This window comes from Copadichromis virginalis, linkage group LG5, assembly GCF_057382275.1.
Source record: "Copadichromis virginalis isolate Kocher_CV1m ecotype Utaka linkage group LG5, C_Virginalis_male_GT1.1, whole genome shotgun sequence".
In the NCBI taxonomy this organism is placed as follows: Eukaryota; Metazoa; Chordata; class Actinopteri; order Cichliformes; family Cichlidae; genus Copadichromis; species Copadichromis virginalis.
The window spans coordinates 5,787,842-5,809,007 of NC_140622.1; positions in this window are offsets into that span (position 1 = coordinate 5,787,842).

Consider the following 21,166-nt stretch of genomic DNA (forward strand, 5'->3'; position numbering starts at 1 on the left):
TGTCCCATGTGCTAGTCTTGCTAGTCTTGGTAGCCAGGGATCGGTCCGCCAGGGCCTCCACTCCTGGCCGCCCGGCACACATTGCACAATGCGCCTCCTGCGGGTGGTGGGCCTGCAGAAAAATGGCCCATGTCCCTTTTTCGGGTGTGCCTGGCCAGGCCTTATGGACTAAGGCCCGGCCACCAGTCGCTCGCTTTCGGGCACCCTCCCCGGGCCTGGCTTCGGGCGTGACCCGGTAACCCTATCCTGGGAAGGGTGAACTGTTCTCTTGGTGTTCTACTCATACGGGTCTTCTGAATTGCTCTTTGTCTGGTCCCTCAGCATTCCCTTAGAGGTAGGGAGAGAAGTTCAGCCATCTGGGAAGGGGTCAGAGTAGAGCCGCTGCTCCTCCACATTGAAAGGAGCCAGTTGAGGTGGTTCGGGTATCTAACAAGGATGCCTCCTGGGCGCCTCCAGGGTGAGGTGTTCTAGGCATGTCCCACTGGGAGGAGGCCCCGGGGCAGACCTAGGACACGCTGGAGAGATTATATCTATCGACAGGCCTGGGAAGCTGGAGGAGGTGGAGAGGGAGAGGGAATTATTTCTTTCTTTCCTGTTAAATTCAGACTTGCTGCCCCTTTTTCTGTGTGCCTACATTATAGTATTTGTAGAGAAATATAATTATGTTGTAATTTCAAATAAAATACCATGGAATTCCATGTAATTACAGGGTAATTACACCCTTTATCTGTATTGTACAATTTTAACTCCTAACTGCTGGTGCTTTTTGATGGTGCACCTCGAGGTGGTGCTGTGGACCGCAGTAGCTGAAAAACAAAATCTCTAGAAATTTATAATGAAGTATTTTTTGGGTAAGAACTGTTTATTAGCCTTAGCCATCTTTGCCTTCTGAAAATGTCTAAAAGCCTTACAGAGCAACACACATAAATGGAGAAATGAGCAAATACATCCATGATGTCAATAAATCTGTAGTTGGTTAACAGCAAAACAGGAAGTTTAAACTGTGATGGATGTTTACAGCTTACAGTTTGGATTGTAGTGTTTATTTGGAAAAGAAACTTTGTGCCTGCGCACTGCATCCTGGGTCACTCGGGCTATAATTAAAGATCGTACAGTATGACTCATCTGAAGAGAGTTTAGATGTATTGAAAAAACACACATATACACAGCAGCTGTACAAACCTGCAGACCAGCCAAAACATATCCAGACAGATATACAAATACATTTATTAAAAGAATAATAATCAAGAGAAGGAGATGTTAATGCTTGTGTGAAGGCTTTAGAGACAGACAGTGAATATGGGCTCTGTCACTGCTTCTGATTAATTTTTTCCCAATAAGTAAAACCTGAGAGTTTGACACACATCTCCTATAAACAGCAGCAGCAGCACCATCAATCGTAGCTGCATGTCACAGTGAGAGCTGCTGTTTACTGGAGAAGAGCATCGGTGCAGTGAGAGTTGGGCTTCCTAATGCATGTTTGTGTATGGAGGCCGAGGCCTGCACACAATAAAAATCACAATACATAATAATTCTGAATATGTGTGACACACAGTGATTAAATAGTAAACTTGAGTATGTACTTTCAAACTTGTATCCTTTTTTTCTTTAAATGGTTTAAGCATAAGCTTAATTTAGTAACAGAACAGTCACTAAACATCAAACCTTAAAAGAACTATATTTATGCTGTGGGAAAAAATCAATCGAAATAAATTCTTAATAGGAATTAAAATGATCAACATAAAAAATGCTGTTCAGAAGTTTAGTATTTTTAACTGGGAATGGGTCAGAGCACCTGAGCATGGTCGCAGCAAAGATGTATTTCACAAGCAAAGATGCAGCATCCACCAAAATATATCCACTTTTGTCTTCAGTTGTGTTGTGAAGAGTCAAATGTCAAATACACTTAAGTAATGCCATTCCCCCCAGAAGAAGCCAGTCCATGAATCGAGGGGTTGCAGTAAGGTCAGAACAAAAGCAACTGATGTAGCGATGCCAGGACTTTTTATCCAGAGTGAGCAACAAAGGAAAGACTGAAAGAGAGATTATGAGTAGTTCAAATAACATGTCATGCCTTCCCTTCATTATAGAAGTGGGGACTATGAAGATACGTTAAAATAAAATACATGTTTGCATTAGACAGTTATCTTATGTCCTTTCTCTGTGGTGTTGATCAAAGTTATGTAGACTACTAAAATAAAATCAGTTCTTGAAGTTGAGGTCAGAAGGTGGCACTGCAGAGTCAGAGCCTGCACCCACTGCCTCGATCCATCGCCTTCATGCAAGTAATAACACGCCCTGTAATTACTGATTCACAACACAATGCTATTCAGAGTTTTCGTTTGGCAATTCTGTAACATTTATAATCATGGGTGGAAACTACAATGAGGATATGGATCTCCTTCTATTGTGTTCAAAAACAAAATGTTATGTGTATGTAATGTAAGTTAAATCATTCACATTCAAGAGCCTTTCTTTGGTTTTTGATACACTGATAGTGTTTTCTTATTTTCCATGAGCATACCCTGACTGGCTGTTGGACCTCTTCGTGAAAGCCCTTTAACTTCAAACACACCTGCCACTCCAAAAGGACAGGTGACAGCGCTCAGACAAAAATAAATAAATAAATGTCATCACTGCACTGATGGAATACGAATAAAAGAAGCCAAAACAGGAAAGGCTATGAAAATATAGTCTCTACTGCCTGCTTTTGGAAAATGGGAGGTGCAGATTAAGCCGAAACACAGCAAAGTGCTCAGTGATGTTACCTTTAGTACACGCAGCCTAGTAAAGCGTGGTCACTCAGTCATGTGTGTTCACACAGCACAAACACAAGAACACGGAGATGCCTTTATGTGTGCAGCACTCATTCTTTAGTGGGCACTGATTCTGTTTTCCTTCTGTATTTTGGTGGAAAGTTATTGTGCTCTTAAATCTTTCTTAGTATCCCGTCTTAGAATAAATGTATGCGCACACAGGTCTGAAGTTTTTCTACAGCTGCTGGGTTTTCAGGTGTTTTCTATTATCTTAGTTTTCTTCAGGTGAGACATAATTTACATCCTTAGATGGAATCTGAATGATAAACACCCACCGTGCTGACCTGAGGCAGAGGGAACAAAATGAATAACAGCATTGTGGTTTAAGTCCGTTGTCTGACATGCTGCTGAGTACGGGGAGGACACGAATAACTCGAGGGAAGAAGAGGGAGGGACAACAGCGGTCACGTGTGTGAGGAGGCAGAGGTGGTGGTTTCGGTTCACTCTCTTCTCTGACTTTGGTTGCGTGCCACCGCACTCAGGCCTGAATCCAGCTCTGAGTGATGAGTTTATGAGTCAAAGGATGGGAACCTGCTGATTGTCTCAAATGTGAGACAATTATACCAAACGAGACACGCGATGGAACCGAGAAATGAAAGTGACACATTGGCATTCTGAGCCGATGATTGATTATACAACCACGCTGTTTGCCTCCACCAGACTACAAGAAGAAAATCAATCACACCCGAGAGGAATGAAAATAAATCCATAAACTATGTGTAAATTATAGTGGCTTTGACAGTTCGGTGTGGAGCTGTATCAAAGGCCAACCCTATGGCTCTAATTGTGCCTTAGCTACACTGACATATTAATCACCGTTTGCAGGTTAGCTGCCCTCATGTGCTCCAGAAAGCGGCAATGTTGCTGCAACATTTGGATTAACACATTCAACACCCGTCACTCCCTGGGAGAGGACTTTAATTTATCTGCTATTGAATTCAAAATGTGAAACTGAACTACCCACGTGGAAATGCTACGAGTTTTCCTCGGCATGTTAATTGTGCGTGTGTGAGGCTACGGTTCCTTCCTGCTGCGAGCCTGAATTGGTTAATAGCTTTCTGGAGAAAGATCTCATTTTTCTGTCATTCCCACATCATCCTAACCTCCAGCGCTGCAGTGATGATTTACTGAAGGCTGTCCTTAAGTGTAGAATATGTCCCGTCAGAGAGGTGAATGTGCAGGCAAATCTGGAGGATATGAGTCAAATGTTATGTGTGCGGTAGAGATGCTTATTTTGACAGACTTGGCTCAGAGAGGTGTTGTTGACTTGGCAGAAGAGACTTCGTTGCTCAGCTGTCGCTCACAGAAGCGTCTATGCTGTATATTACAGCATAACATTTTTCACAAAGGCGATGAAAGCTCATCTTACAAAAGCACCGGCGAATAGATCAAAGGAAGTCAAAGCTTCACACACCTCATGCAGCATTTAGACAAAATGCTTAAAAGTGAGGGGAAAACCCCGCAGGTTTAGCCTTGAACATAACCTCAGATGAATTCGTATGTTGCATCAGTGCTTTGAGTCCTCTGCTAAAGCAGAAAAGTGCTATTTAAGAAACCAGTCCGCGTACCATTTACCACACACCACAATTCCTACCTGTCAGAGCAACAGTGAGAAATTATTATATTGTTGTGGTAGATGAAGTTTAGTTATATGCTATATATTATTACTAGCATACAGGGTTGGCATTTAAAGCTAATTATATCTAAAAAAGCTTGTCTTTGAAGCGCCACTCTTATCAGTGTGCAGTAGTGTTGGCTTTCTTCACATTCTCTTGTAACACCCTCTTTATTCCTTTAGCATTTTTCTCTTCCAGGCAACCTTATGACCCTCTGAGCTGTTTTCAGTAACACGTCTCATGCCAAGATAAATTAAAGTGATGAAAGATCTGCAAAACACTTCCTGCCGAAACAAGTTGGAAAGCTGGTGATGCCTGCCCTGTCTGTGGATTATTCTAAAGTTATCTACATTACAGTCACAACACAGTATTTTGCAACATGTAAATTATTTGCGACATACTGACATCATTCAGATCCTGTGTCACTAATAAAAGTCATTTGTATAAGTTACAAATCTATTTTCAGTCTGTCGATTGGTTTATTTGTTGCCACATATTTGTCTCATTATTGTGCATCATCGTTGTCTTTTGTGTGTGGCTGTTATCTCAAGGTTTATATTGTACTTAACTCTTTTGTTCCATGTTTTGCCTCACTGTTAGTTGCTTCAACAATGAAACTTTAACCTGACAAAATATTCAAACTAACCATAATACCATAATAATGCCATAACCATAATATCCTATTTTTCTTCTGCATTCCCTCCCAGCAGTGTTAAGATCTGAGTCTATGACATCATTGTGGCTTGTGTGATATAACTGTGGTTAATGCTGGCAGACAGTAATATTTTAAATTTCTCCTCCTGAGACACACTAAGACTTGTCGTATCCTGAATTGGGATAAGAAAGAAGAATCAGGACCTGTTTCCTTTTCCTGTGGAAGCTGTTTTGAAATGTTTTCACTTTTATGTTAAACTCCGCCCACCTCTGCTGCATTGGAATCCTACTTATTGGCGCTTACTTACCTGGCAGACCTCTTACACCTATGCACTCCTCAAACATCTCTCCGATCAACTGACCAGTCACTCCTCGCTGTCCCCATGTCGAGACTGAAGCACCTGGGGACTGAGCTTTCGCTGTTGTGTTGCTCCTGTCCCTCCATATTAGGCTGGCCCCAACACTTGAAATCTTCAAGTCACTTTTAAAAACACATCCTTTTCCCAAGGCGTTTTAGGAGTAGTACCCGACTCAGCTTGTAGTCAGTTTTAGTCAGTTTTTGGTTGCTCTTAATCTTCTGTGCTTTTATTTATTGTCTGTTTTATTCATGTTTTAATATTCACTGATTCATTTTTATCTTTTTTTTCATTTATTTTATTGTTATTTGACTTTCTTTGTTTAATGTATGGTTTTTAACTTTTGCCACTGATTTTTACTGGAAAACACTTTGGTCAACCATGTTGTTTTTAAAGTGCTCTATAAATAAAGTTGGATTGGATTAGATAACAACCTAAATTTTTTTTTAATTCTTTAAATTCTTATTCTTATTTTTATTTTCATGTCTATTTTAGCGTAATTTATGACAGTATGTTTGCACTGAAGCACCACAGCAATTTCCTAATGTTGTAAACCTGCTCAACATTTGGCAATAAAACCCTTTCTGATTCTGATTCTGATTCTGAAATTAGTGAAATTAAACTTGGACACCTCTTTGTACTTCCACCTTTTTGTACTTGTATTTTCTCCTGCATTGCAAGGACCGGTATTTGCACTGAACATTGGTACTGGACCTCAAGATGCAGAACTGCAGTGGCACAGAAACCTGAGCTGAACAGAGATGTCAGTCATAAGCACTTGGAGAAGTAGGAACATACTGTATCTGTCCTAGCATTACGTCCACAGTGCTGCAAAGCAACACAATTGATGATGAAAAGATAATGCCCTAGAGATGCAATGTAATGTAGGGTAATGTAAGGTCTGTGCATGGATTGAGTTAAAGCCCTTAGTGACAGTATTTTTAAACAAATGTGGTTTCAGTTTTGGGGCAGGCATCAAGCCCTAGGCAATTTGGAACTAGGTATCGCTGTTTTTTCTAGATTGTGCTGCAGTGTTGTGCCTTATGCTAAGTAGAGACAAAAATATGATTGTTGCGGCTACTCCAACCAATGGCGGCAGGCTAAACATGAGGACACCGATGACGCGCAACAATTAACGCACAGAACACTTCTGTATCATTTGCTTCTTTATTTACACATGCCACTGTCCAAACTACAAATCAGCACATGGGATCAACTGTCAAACAAACGCACAGAATATCAAATCATTCAAATTGCGATATGTTGCGATATGTTGCGATATGTTGCGGTCAACAGAAAGTTTTGCCTCATGCTCACCCTACCTTCTGCTCATCACATCAGGTGCTGTGCACAAGTGAGTGCAACCACATTTACCTTATACCACACCCATGAGACACGCCCCACACCCATGCACCAATACAGTGAGTCCATTTAAACCAACCCACTTAGTCAGACGGAAACAACTCATATGGCTCCTACAATGATATTCATGTGGTAAGGAAAGAAAAGATGAAATAGGTCATCTTTTGTGTAATGTATAACAAGGGACAAAAGAAAACTCTCCAAGACACCTCACAAATTCCAGACATACATTCAAAATATAATATGATAATTTTAACCGGTGATTTTAACCTGGATAATCCTTCTGACCCTGCAGCAAAAGAATTCTTAAACGTTCTTCACTGTTTGGATTTTACCCAGCACGTCACGCAGCCGACTCACAACAGAGGACACACTCTGGACCTCTGGACTCTCCACCAGCGTGTCCTCTGTTGTTGACTTGGCTGTCTCTGACCACTACTGTGTGTTTTTTAACATCACTGGTTGTATTCAGCGGGAGACCTCGGTGCGAACTGTGAGGAGGCGCTAGCTAACCTCTGAAGTGGCTGCAAATTATACCAGGGTTTTAGACGAATGCCCCCCTGTGATTTTACCTGCACCCTGCGATTTGATTTTTAATCATTTTAACAGCAAACTGAAGAAAAGCCTTGACTCTGTTGCTCCACTCACCACCAAAAAGATTAACGTAAAACATGCATCACCCTGGAGAAACGAAGAAGTCAAAAAACTCAAAAGAAAATGCAGGGCAGCAGAAAGGAGGTGGAGGAAAAATAAAAATACTATCAACCATCAAATATTTTCCGAGCAACTTAAAATGTACAATAATACATTAAGGAAGTCAAGAAATTCATACTTCGCCAAAATAATCAGTAATAACAAAAATAATCCCAAGGTCCTCTTTTCCACCATAGATCATTTATTTAACCCTGATTTTAACAGCTCCAAAAGAACCCCCACAGACTCGCTCTGTGAGCAGTTTGCAGACCACTTCAGGGGAAAGATCAGCGCCATCAGATCTGATATTTTATCTAATCGCGATATGATTTTAAACACATCTGAGGGCTCGATTGTACCTGAGGAGACACTGGACAGCTTTGTCCTGGTTAATGCTGAGAACCTTCAGAAAGTTTTCTCCACAGTGAGACCCACCACATGTCTTTTAGATCCAATCCCCTCTTTACTTTTTAAAACACTTTATGGATTTTTTGAGGCTGAGCTTTTATACATGATGAATTGCTCTCTTCAGTTGGGTGTCTTCCCTGCTGCCTTTAAAACGGCGGTGGTGAGGCCCCTTCTGAAGAAGAGCAATTTGGATTGTAATGATTTTAATAACTACAGACCTGTATCCAACTTACCATTTTTAAGTAAAATCTTAGAAAAACTTGTTTTTACTCAGATTACTGATTTTCTCAATGATAGACAGATCCTGGAGATATTCCAGTCTGGATTTAGGGTGAACCACAGCACAGAGACGGCTCTCCTAAAGGTTTTAAATGATCTTAGATGTAACTGGGACGCCCAAAAGCTCTCAGTCCTGGTGCTACTGGATCTAAGCGCAGCCTTTGATACAGTAGACCACGCTATTCTTTTAAACAGACTGAAACACATGGTGGGCCTCTCTGGTGCTGTACACAACTGGTTCACTTCCTATCTCTCTGACAGATCTTTTATGGTGAGTATGGATACATGCTCCTCTAAGATCCATAAAATGACATGTGGTGTGCCTCAAGGGTCGGTTTTAGGCCCTGTACTTTTTAATTTGTATATGCTGCCTCTCGGCGGTGTCATCAGGAGGCATGGAGTGAACTTCCACAGTTACGCTGATGACACGCAGCTGTACATCTCCGTGTCTCCTGATGACACCAGACCAATGGATGCCCTTTTTAACTGTATTTTAGATATACAATCTTGGATGGCAGAAAACTTTTTACAGCTTAACCAGGAAAAAACTGAAGTTTTAATCGTCGGTCCCGAGGCTCAGAGAGAGAAACTCTTGTCTAAATTAGAGGCATTTTCACTATGTCCTTCGCTACAAGTGAAAAACCTGGGTGTTATTTTTGACTCTGAGCTTGGTTTTATCCCACATATTAAACATGTAACCAAAATTGGATTTTATCATCTAAAAAATATAGCCAGAGTCGCCCTATTCTCTCTCGGGCAAACACGGAGATGCTGATGCATGCTTTTATTACCAGTCGCATTGATTACTGCCCTGCTCTCTGGTCTCCCCAAAAAGAATATTTCAACTTTACAACTTTTGCAAAACTCGGCAGCTCGTGTGCTGACGAAGACCAGAGGGCGGGCCCACATTACACCGGTTTTAGAATCGCTGCACTGGCTCCCCGTGTGTTTCAGGATCGATTTTAAAGTTCTGTTATTGGTTTTTAAATGTCTTAATGGTCTTGGGCCTTCTTATCTCTCAGATCTGCTTTTACCATATGAACCCTCGCAGACCCTGAGGTCCTCTGGTGCTGGCCTTTTGATTGTCCCTAAAGTCAGGACACATACTCACGGAGAGGCAGCTTTTCAGTGGTATGGTCCTCGTCTGTGGAACAGCCTGCCGGAGGAGCTCAGGGCCGCAGAGAACGTACATGTTTTTAAGAACAGGCTCAAGACCACCTTTTTAATTTAGCTTTTACTTAGCGTTTATTTATTTTATGCTTATTTATTCTATCCGGTTATTCTATTATTAATTTAGGCTTTAGTTCTGAGCGGTTGGCAGTATGCTAGTGCAGTTTCTCCATAAGATATAAGCTGAAAACATTTCCAGTTTTGTGAATAACATATGTCCAGCTGGTATTTTTCAATAATCTGATGTATATCGGACACAGAAACAAAAGCCTATCATGATTAATGCACCAGTTTTTATTTGTTTGACTTTGTTGGTGGTTGGTGATGTAAATGTTTGGAGGACCATATATCATGAATACATAAAAGCTCCAGAGGCCACATCAATCTGTAGCCTTCATATATCCATGACACAGGCATAGACCAGGGCTGAGGTCGGTTGGTGTGGAGTTCTGCTCTCACACCAGTGTTACTGGCTTGGCTCTACACAATGACTAGAATGCACCAACATGTGAAACCCCGTTTTAAGTTGAAACTTCTAGATATTAAGCATGTCAGATTTTGAAACAGAAAACATTTGCATAACAATGAAAATGCATTCATTTTTTCCAATAACTTTGCAGATGTGACGCATAAATAATGTAAAAAGAATTTGTCCCCATTCACATGAACAAACTGCAGTCTGCCAGATAGATTCAAACCATTGCAGTGCAGTTCCTTTTATACCAATGGTTTGCTCTAATTTCTGTAGTAAAAACACTGTGATGAACAAATGCTGCAGTGGGGGTCCACTCTCAGAGGCCAAAGAAGATCATTTTTAACCTTCACTAGTTCTCATTGTGTGCTATGATGAATACTGAATCCTGGCTGAAACGCTTCAAATAAACCATTACTTTGAAACTGATCACTGAGCTGTTTTACAACTACTCTTTCAAGAATTTTGGAATTAAAAGGAAGGTCTTGGTTTAATTACTGCCAACCTTAAAAGCCTGTGGTACTGTAATAAAAAATAAAATATTCATTCATTGTAAGACTTCTTTAAAGAATAAGAATGTGATCTAAGATGATACCAATGATTTAGAGGAATAAATTACAACAGCTGACTTGAAAAGATTGATGGAGTGAGTAAATATGTAAAGTAAATATGATCAGTTATTAAATTTGCTGCACATAATAACACATCTTACAAGGCATCTGCTTTAAGAAGCACGTTTGTGAGTTATATCTGTCAAGCATCTGCGATTTGTTGCCTTCTTTTTCAGAGGAGCCAAAGTAACCAGGGACTGAGGATCTAATATTATTAATGAGATAACCTCTGTGAGAGTAACAGTGGAGGGTAAGGAGCTTGAAAAGAAAAGCATCTGGACTTCTTTAAGCTTCTTGAGGAAGTTTCACCTCTCATCCGAGAAGCTTCTTCAGTTCTAAGAGCGATTGGTGGCGAGTCCCAGATTTAAAGCTGACCAAGGGGGTCATGGACCCCTATTGATCCTCTAACTAATCACACGAGCCAAGGTGTGAAAACGGGTGTGTGTCACAATCAGCCAAGGTTTCGGGTGAACCCATTGTGAAACCTAGCCCGACCCTATCGTGTGATTTATTGAGGTCAAATGGCCCAGGATGTGAGTGGGCGTTAAAGCGTCTGGGAAGGATCTCAAAACTGGATTATAGATGGCAGGCAGTTGGTGTCGTAAGCCACAGCCTCTGCTCAAAGATCACTAAGGGGTCCATGACCCTTTTGGGGACACTCCCATAGGACTTTAAATCTGGGACTCTCCACCAATTGCTCTTGTTCTAAGAGCAATTGAAGAAGCTTCTCAGATGAGAGGTGAAACGTCTTCAAGGAAACTTCCAGACGCCTTTTTTCCAGCTCCTTGAACTACAATGACCTGGATGACTGAGAACCTTCAGACATATAATAGTGGAGGAATAACCTCCTTCAGAAAGACATGGGGCTATCTCTTTAACAATATGGGGCATATCATATGGAGTAAATATACATTTTCATTCCTACATGGATAATACATGACTACAATAACCCTTGATATTATGGATTTCATATGTAGCCGATGGACCCTAAACAAGATAGTATCTCCTTTCTGACTGAAAAGCCTCCTCTGAGACATATTTTGTCCAGCTGAGACAACTAAAAACAATTCCACTCATATGAGATTCTGCAGGTCATGTATGTTTTTACCTCCCTAATGTATGGGCTTGAGATTGTTGGCCCATCATTTTTCTTATAAACTGTTATCTAATGAAATGATCTAACATACACTGTCCTGCAGTCAGTTGTTAACAACTGTTACGTGAAAAAAACCAACGCAGAGGAAGTTACGTTCTTAAATTATTGGACTTATGTTAATATCAACCCCATGACTAGTCTGTACAATGGACTATAATGTGCATGTAGCTATTTGAAGGTAGGATGTTGGAGCCAGTGAGATGCTGCTAATAGTTGTTCGAGGTCTTTATTGTTGTCCTCTGGACTCATATCATATGCTATGAGTTTCAAAAAGGGACGTGCAGTTGTGAATCTACAACAAAGTGGATCTAAGAAGATCTTTGGTTTTCTGGAAAAATTTCATTTGTGAGCTAGTTTCCAAGTTTTAAATATTAAGGATAAATAAAAACATTTCTGTCACAATCAACTTAAAACAGCTCGAATAGAGTTTCAGGAAGGTGCCAAATCATACGTATGTGTATGCACTGAAAGCACTTTCCATGGATTCAGAGTGCCCCTTCTCTCACATGCCTACTTATTCTTCTCTGTGTGCCTTCTGAAACATTTTCTTTTTCACACACATGGTGTAGGTGCTTAGTGTCACTAGTGTGCTTCACCCTTAACATTAACATTTAGCATTCCTTCAATATGATGTGTAAGTGGGAGGATGTGTGTGTGCACATCTATTTCCCACTATGCATTGACTTTTGAGTACTGCCCTGTGGCTCACCTTTCCAAGTGGAAAGATGCTCTGCATACCTTAAATAAAAGGGCGCATAAATATTTCGGCATCTAGTGCACAGAAATCACATTTCACAAATTTTGCCCAAGAGAGTTGGGCTTTCTGCCTCATAAATGATAGCATTCGGCAGATTAACGAGTCCCTTTAGAGACCCAGCGCTGTAATTTGTCTAAACATCGAGACACAGAGGTCAGGTCTGGTCTTGAAACACTGCTTCAAACATATCTTTTAAAGCAATCACTATGCTACTGCGTCCGGTTCGTATCTTTCATTACTCAGAGATTGTAGGTCACAGAACAGTGTCACCGGACTCCATCAATTAAGCAACTTGTGGAATGCTTAGAAATCCCACTGAGCTTTGAGAAGTTCAATTAAGAAGTCACAAAATGACAACGACAAATGAGCAACAGGCCTGGCTGTTTACTTTTGCTTAAAATCAAAGCTTGGTCAGTTGTAATCAAACCTATTTGGATAGGTGTAAAAATATTATGTTTTGGGTTTAAAAAAAATTAAAGACTATTCAAAGTCTTATCTACCAGCTCACCAGTCACCCGTCAAGGGTTATGGTTGTACTTGTATGGTTCTACTAAATAGACAATTTCTACTGATCCTAAAAACCATTAACTTGCAACTGAACCTTAGAATTAAGCCTAGATGGGTTGCCAATAACCTGGTGGATATTAAAATCTTCATACTAAAGTATACTGACGATTTGTCCCAGTATAACCAGAATGAAACCAGCCTCAAGGTCATCATCTTACAAGCTGGTGCACAACTGTGCAAGCAAAAATATTAAAAACACAAGGAGGAAGAATTTGACAGACTTTGGTTTTAGTCTTTCTTACATTAGAAACTGTTTCAACTGATGCCAGCTGCACGTTTTGTGCCACTCTAATTCAGCCCAGAAACGCTGACTCGATGCGTTGCAGGAACTAGTTGTGAATCTCCGGGCAGAACAAAAGCTGTGTGATAAAATAGGTCATGAAATTTAACCAGGATTTCTTTCACACCATGCTAATCAGCGTAGCACTGAAACATCAGTGAGGCTGACCTGCTCAGTTAGACTTTGCTTTGAAAAATGCAGTTAAACAGCCAGATAACGACCAGAACAAATTGGAGAGAAATAGACAGAGCAGTGTGAGTTCGATCAAATTCACTTTCCAAGCAGTCTTTCTCTCTCTAAGGAGCTGTCAGGGAAGAAAAGAGGAGCTGGTTATTTTCTCAAAGCAAAGTGATCCAATATTTTTTGTTGTTCAAAGTTGATTGAGTCCAGCTGCGATTCACAGGATCCAGCTACACTGAAATCTGCTGACAGCTTGACAGCTAACCAAAGCAGTAAACACAAACGTTATGGTGGATTATCAATTGAAAATAATCAGACAAAAAGCAAAAATCTTGGATTGATCTCAGCTGACCCTTTCACTGTTATTATATTTGTTAATTGAATGTTATGTTATGAAGAGATTGACAGTAGGGTTTTAGCTGTGAAATATCGAACACTATCGATTTTCGATTTAATACATTAAAACTGCAGGCAACCTAATATTAAGTAATGCAATAAAAAGGCTGTATACCTGTATAAGTCAAATCTTGTGTTTTTATATTAGCTTTCTTGTTGATGACAGGCTCAATCCTTCTCTACATGTGTTGAATTATCTGCCATTCTTCAAAGACACTTACTTACAGCTGAATGCGTGTCAGTGTGCTGTGTTAGTTTACGTTGGTTTTGCCTTTGAAATAACCCGAACCACTTCTGCTGGATTTAAGTCAGGCAACAGATGTTTTAGAAACTCATATGTGCTTTTGCACTTTGGATTGTTATTATGGTGGAATGTTTTTGTTTGTTGTTAGTTTTTGTCTGCCAGGTTTCTGAGAATTGAGACTTCTACACTGCAGACTTCTCCCACAACTCCAACCAGTGTTTCCTGCAGAAGTTCTCTGATGAGTCTGCAATAGTACAGAGAACTGACCCAAGGCTTTGTGGACTGCTACCTCCAGATCAACACTAGAAAAACCAAGGAGCTGGTGGTAGACTTCCGCAAGCACAAACATCCTCCACGGCAACCACTAAACATTCAAGGTATGGACATTGAGGCTGTGGACAGCTACAGGTACCTTGGTGTTCATCTGAACAATAAACTGGACTGGACTCACTACTCAGATGCTCCCCACAGGAAAGGGTAGAGCAGGCTGTACCTGCTGCAGAGACTCAGGTCTTTTCTCCTGAAGACCTTCTATGACTCTGTGGTGGCCTCAGCCATCTTTTATGGTGTGGTCTGCTGGGGGGCAGCATCTCTGCTGGGGACATGAAGAGACTGAACAGACTGATCCGGAGGTCCAGCTCTGTTCTAGGATGCCCTCTGGACCCAGTGGAGGTGGTGAGTGACAGGAGAATGGTGGCTAAGCTGTTGGACAACATCTCCCACCCTATGCAGGAGACTCTGACAGCACTGAACAGCTCCTTCAGTGACAGGCTGCAGCAGATACATAGAAATTGCTGTTTTCTATTTATCTACTGCCTCTTGGTGTTCTTTTATGTTCTTTTAATGTAACCTTTCATTGTTACGCTGATGACCTGCAGCTTTATGTTCCTCTAACCATTGGAAATTGTGCTGAAGTCTCTAAACTGCAATCTTGTCTATCTGCATTTAGGAGCTGGTTATTGGATAATTTCTTGCTTCTAAATACTGATAAGACAGAGTTGATGGTCATTGGACCACAAAAATCTCAGCACTTGCCCCAAAATTTCATCTTGAAAATTGATGACAATTTTCAAGATGGGGTGGCTGTAGCTCAGGTGGCAGAGCAGGTCAGCCACTAATCAGAAGGTCGGTGGTTCAATCCCAGGCTGCCTCCTGGCTGCATGCCAAATATCCTTGGGCAAGTTACTAACCCCGTGTTTGCCTACTGGTGGTGGTCAGAGGGCCCGGTGGCGCCAGTGTCCGGCAGCCTCGCCTCTGTCTGTGTGCCCCAGGGCTACAATGTAGCTTGCTATCGCCAGTGTGTGAATGACTGAATGTAGTGTAAAGCGCTTAAGGACTAGAAAAGTGCTATACAAATGCAGGCCATTTAAATTGCAGGGACAAGGTAAAAAACTTGGGCGTGTGGTTCGACATGGTGCTCTCCTTCGAGTCTCATGTTAAAGAGATAACAAAGACCGCTATTTATCATTTGAGGAACATAGTCAAAATCAGACAAATTTTATCAAGCGACACTGCAGAGGTTCTTGTCCATGCATTTGTGTCTTCACGTATTCATTATTGTAATGCTCTTCTTTCTGAGTTAACCAAAGAAAAGTTTCAGAAGTTTAACCAAAGAAGAGTTTCAGAGTTTCAGAGGCCTTTTTGAGCACATTACCCCTGTACTGAGATCTCTGCATTGGCTACCTTGTCAGGTTCGAGCAGATTTTAAGGTCCTGCTGCTCACCTACAAGGCTTTAAATGGATTGGCACCTTCATATGTCTCCGACCTTTTACACCTTCATGTTCCATCCCGTGCTCTACGATCTCAGGACTCTGGCCTTGCAAAGGTTCCTAGAGCCAGAAAATAGACAGTTGTTTACCCTATCCTGTCTCAATTAATAAACTTTTAAGAATTTTACTTTAGCTTAGCTGTACTAAGCTGCCTTTGGCTAACATACAGTTGAACCTTACAGCGTGTGAACACAACTAAAACTCAGTGGCAAAGGTGAACATCAGATTTGCAGACAGTGAACTGATGTTAACTGCTGCTAATCACTGAACATTGTGGCCATTCCTGGAACTAAAAATCTATTCTTCCTGCAGTGTTAAGCAGATGGCTGAACACTATTTTAAAGATCTGATGCAGAGTTGAGTCGCTGACTAGAATCCTGGAGGCAGAGAAGGAATCCCAACCATAACATTTCCACCACCGTACTTCACCAAACATTTGTAACTATGAATGTTATCCTAGAAATGAACTGTTGGTTTGCTCTAAGCTTGTCTAGTATTACTGGCCAAACAACTCTATCTTTGATTCGTCTGTTCAGAGCACACAGTTCCAATACTCTGCTTCTGCCTCTGTGTTCATCAGTGCACTTTTACTCTGTTCTTTTTGGACAGCAAGTACTTTTTCCTGGCACAACTCCAATGTAGCTCTGTAAATACATTACTGTAAATACATTACTGTATTTACAGTAATGTATTTACAGTAATGTATTATGTATTTATCCCTAACTCAAGCAACAGTTACCTACAGACTCTAGGACGGCATTTTGGGGTCTTCGAGACTTCTACTACTTCCATTGGGATTATAGCAAACTACTGTGGATGAGGATGGAGAAACATTAATTTCATGGTTCGGGGCAAAAGGTCGAGCACTGTTACTTTTAAAGAGGTCAGCTGAAATTTTATCAAACGCAGGTGAGATGTAACTTGGATGTACTGTACCTGCTCTGAACAATTTGATCACCCTCCCACTACATAAACAGCACATTTTTAACCGTGTTAAACACAAAGCCACAATCAGCCAAGCACAACAAGAGGAAATTAAAATTGTATTATGGAAATAAAAGCTTTTTTTCTTGCCTGAGTTTTTATCTTTCCCTCAGCATCTACTCTCCAAAGTTCTCTTTAGACAAGTAGGAATACATGACTTGCTCTCAAAAAGACTTGCGATATACTCTAGCATTACCATTAAGCATTATCTTGTAATTTTCTTGGTGTAAACATAAACTCTACAACCCCTCTTTTGGGGAATTTTCAAACAAGCATCTCTTTGATGTGAATGTAAGGTTCAAGTCAGTAAGGACAAAAGTGAGCTTCTGGAATCTAAATTGAAGTTATGGTCTCTCACAGCATCAGACAGCCAGCTCAAGTCTTCCTTCTCTGCACTGATTCTTCAGAAAGAAGGATAAAGCTTACAACACATTCATGAAAATTCAGATTGAAAATTAATGTTGAACTTCTGATACTTGATAAAAAAAAGAATGGGCTTTGTGCTAAAATCACAAGCATGAGCAAAAATAAGCAATTCTCACTTGCTGTATTTGAGTTTCTCAAGCTGGAATGTGGAAGCACACAAAGGGCTTTTTCAGCACAAGAGCATTCCTGGCCATATTCATATACAAAACACTGAGATTTGTTATAGATGTTTATAACATTTATAACATGTATATAACATGTAGCACAGCAGAAGATGGACACCTTAAAATTCAACATGTGTGAAATCAAAATATACTGTTCTTGTAATTCCTGACACCAGAAGGTTTACTCTAGGATTAAAGTAACCTTTGGGGCACATGAAGTTGATGAGGCTGTGTAGCATAGTGCAAAATGTGGTCACCATTTCTTCCATGCTGCATGTTGCAACAGTACATGTCATTCCTTACAGGGAGAGACAATTGTAAGTATTATGGTTATTTGAGACAATACAGTGTCGTAAAGTGCCTTGAAGGTAAAACTGTGTATGTATGTATTGATGGTAAGTCCAGGGTTAGTGACCATCAGTATTCAGAATCTTTTCAGGAGCATTAAGCTGTGTGAGTTTGGTCACTGAAGAGGGACTCTGAGTACAGCCGCTGCTCGTCCACATCAAAAGAAGCCAGTTGAGGTGTTTTGGGCATATCACACCGGGAGGCCCCAAGCAAGGCGCAGGACTCTCTGATTATATCTTTCAGCTGGTTTGGGAATGACTCAGTCTCCCTTCAGATGAGCTGGAAGAGACGGCCATGGTCAGAGATGATCCCGATGAGGGAATCTGGGCTTCTGTGCTTAGACCTCCCGAACCCAGATAAGCGCCAGAAGATGGATGGATGAGTTTGGCAACAGATTATCAAGCATAAAAAAATATAGATTTTCTGCATTTTTACCAATCAAATGCAAATTCCACTGCAACATACAGTTTGTGCTGCGGTACAGTATTTTTACAGCTGGGGTTCATTTGGTTGTGTTCAGCTCCACAGGGTGCATATATAACACATTCCTTCAGCAGAGAATCTATATGGCACATACCGGAAACTGTAAAAGAATTAGTGAAAAATGTGGCTTTTCCATCGCAAAACTCTGAACATAGCTCCAGCTGATCCAATCAAGCAGAAAGCCTCACCATCTTAATGAGTGAGGCTTGCAGAGCCTTCTGTTGCTATGTAACACAGCACACAGTGCCAAATGTGCTACCTGTTAAAACTTGCACACAACAGAGTAGCCTACAAGATGAGTACAACATTAGTTCACTTCTTTATGTTCATCCCTGGTACATTCCATGGACACTGCAGTCTTCAAAATACTTCCACATCATCTTATTGTCATGGTCCTGGGTCATGTGACCCAGCGTTCTGAGCAGAGATGGGCAGTAACGCGTACTGTAATCGTTACTGTAATCTGATTACTTTTTTCAAGTAACGAGTAAAGTATTGCAAAAACGGTAATTAGATTACCGTTACTTTCCCGTAGGAACGCTGCGTTACTGCGTTACTAAAACCGTGATTTTTTTGCAAGAATGTCTCATGACAGTGACGTAAGCGAGTGCGACGTTCGTGACAACAGCTGTGTGCAGATCAACAGTGGATCATATATCGATTGTGGGAGAGAGTATGAGCGTGCAGCGTTTAAAGCGTGGAAGTACTGACCTTACTTTGAGTTTGATTCCATAAAAAGTGACAAAAACATTCGTGTCCGCTGTGCGTGGGAAGAAAACTTCTTTTTACAGCGAAAAAAACCCCTAAACTTCCAAGCAAGCACAGAGTGCACTATGACGTAATGGGAAACTCACAGAGCAACTCGCGGATTCTTCAACTGACCGCGGCACACCTGCACCAGGGTAAACCTCCGCCTATGCCACTCCTGCTGTACAGGTGAAAATAGAGCAACAAGATCGCTAGTCTTTGATTTTATTTATTTTCTGCTGTGTTTTACTTGCATCTATTTGAAAGAGTGAGGGTAAACACATAAAACATATATATATTTTATGTGCTGGAATGTGCAGAAAATAGGTTTAAATGTTAAACTAATTTATTCAAGTCAGAGAATGTTGCAGATAATTACATTTTTGCTTGATGCATAAAGTTAAAAGATTAAAACTGATAAAACAAGTTTTAAAAAGAGACTTTTCCATTTGATTACATTTTGTATGATGGATTATGCAGAAAAAGTAGAATTGGGCTGAAAGATCTATTTATCACCTATTCAGGTTGTAAATCGTGTTTTTAAAAAGTAACTAAGTAACTAAGTAATTAATTACTTTTGAAAATAAGTAATCAGTAAAGTAACGGGATTACTTTTTGGGGGGAGTAATCGGTAATTAGTTACTGATTACTTTTTTCAAGTAACTTGACCAACACTGGTTCTGAGTTTCTTGATGTTTTGTTATTTGAGTCTAGTTCCATTTCAGTTTATCTAGTTACATTCTGTCATGCCTAGGTTACAGTTTTAGTTCATGATTTATCAAGCTTCCCTTTTGTCTCATCCCTGTGTTAAGTTTCCGGCTCATCATGTTAAGTCTACGTGTGTTTATCTGTCATGTTTCATGTCCAAGTTTTCTTTGTTTGTCAAGTTCGAGTCATGTCTGTGTCTTGTTATGTTTCCTGTTTTATTTTGAAAGAGTCTTGTGTTATTCGTTCATCGTGTTTCACTTCCCCTGTAGCATCATTAGGTTCATGTGTATCAGCTGTTTCCCCGTGTTTTTTCACTCCCCCTACTCACCCTTGTGTGTATTTAGTCACTGTGGTTCTGTTCAATTATTGTCAGGTCGTCCGTTATCCTCACAGATTTCACAGGTTTACCTCATTGTTTCACTGTGCTTCATATTACTCTTAGTTTACTCCGTGTTCATAGTTTTTCATAGTTTTTTCACTCAGTGTCAAAGTCTTTAGGTTAACACTAGTGATGGCCAAATGAAGCTTTCCGAAGCACTGAAGCTTGTATCGAAAAATGGTTCATTACTCGAAGCTTTTCAACACAGTCCTCTCCGGTGACATCTGGTGGCGAATATTTTGAAGAGCAGCTTGAATCTGCAAAATAAAACGGACTGCTCAATCATCACTGCTCACTCAAGAGTGGAGTTCTCTCCGATATTGGGCCACCGTTCCGTTGCTTTGAACATGTAATTGGTTTTGTTGTCTCGATTCGGGGGCTGAAAAAATGTAATGCGTATTTGCGTAATACATGTTGATCAATAAACTTTCCCTATTTAAACATGCACTATGGTGTGGCCTTTCTTTGCTCATAACTCCTTGATGTTGGTAAATACAATAAGTGAGCAATATATACATTATACATATGATAATGCACAGCACATTATGGAGTATGCCCCTGCTGTGAAGTCCTGCCTCCATCTACTTGTCGTTTAATCACTGGACAGCTGGACAGGTTCATACAAAATATTAGATTAGGCCAATTGTCCTATACATATTTTTGACCTAGGGGTGGGATTGATTGTGAACTGGAAAGGGAAAATGCTTAGGGAGCTGAGTACGGCTGCATCGTTACTGATTTGTAGAATCATTTTGATTCGATACAGGATCCGATTCAATATGATTGGAATCTGGAAAGTTTTGCCCCAGTCAGAAATATTACAATTCTGGTCATTTAACAGTATATATCCATAATTTTGTATCTATTAAAAGAAAGCTGACACATGTGAGACTTAATTAGAGATGTAAACAGAGAGTTATGAAACCTGCAGCTGCAGAAGCCAGCGGAAAAAAAAGAGGCAAACACAGCGCGGACCTGACGACACATCAAAATCTGACTCTGACGCGTCGGGTCCGCGCTCTGTGTTCACGTTTGTATGCAGAATCCGTAAACCTGCTCCCAGTTACTGTTTTAGCTGCATGGTGTTTGACGACATGTTGTGAGGTTTAACCTGAGATGCTGGCGTTTCAGGCATAATAA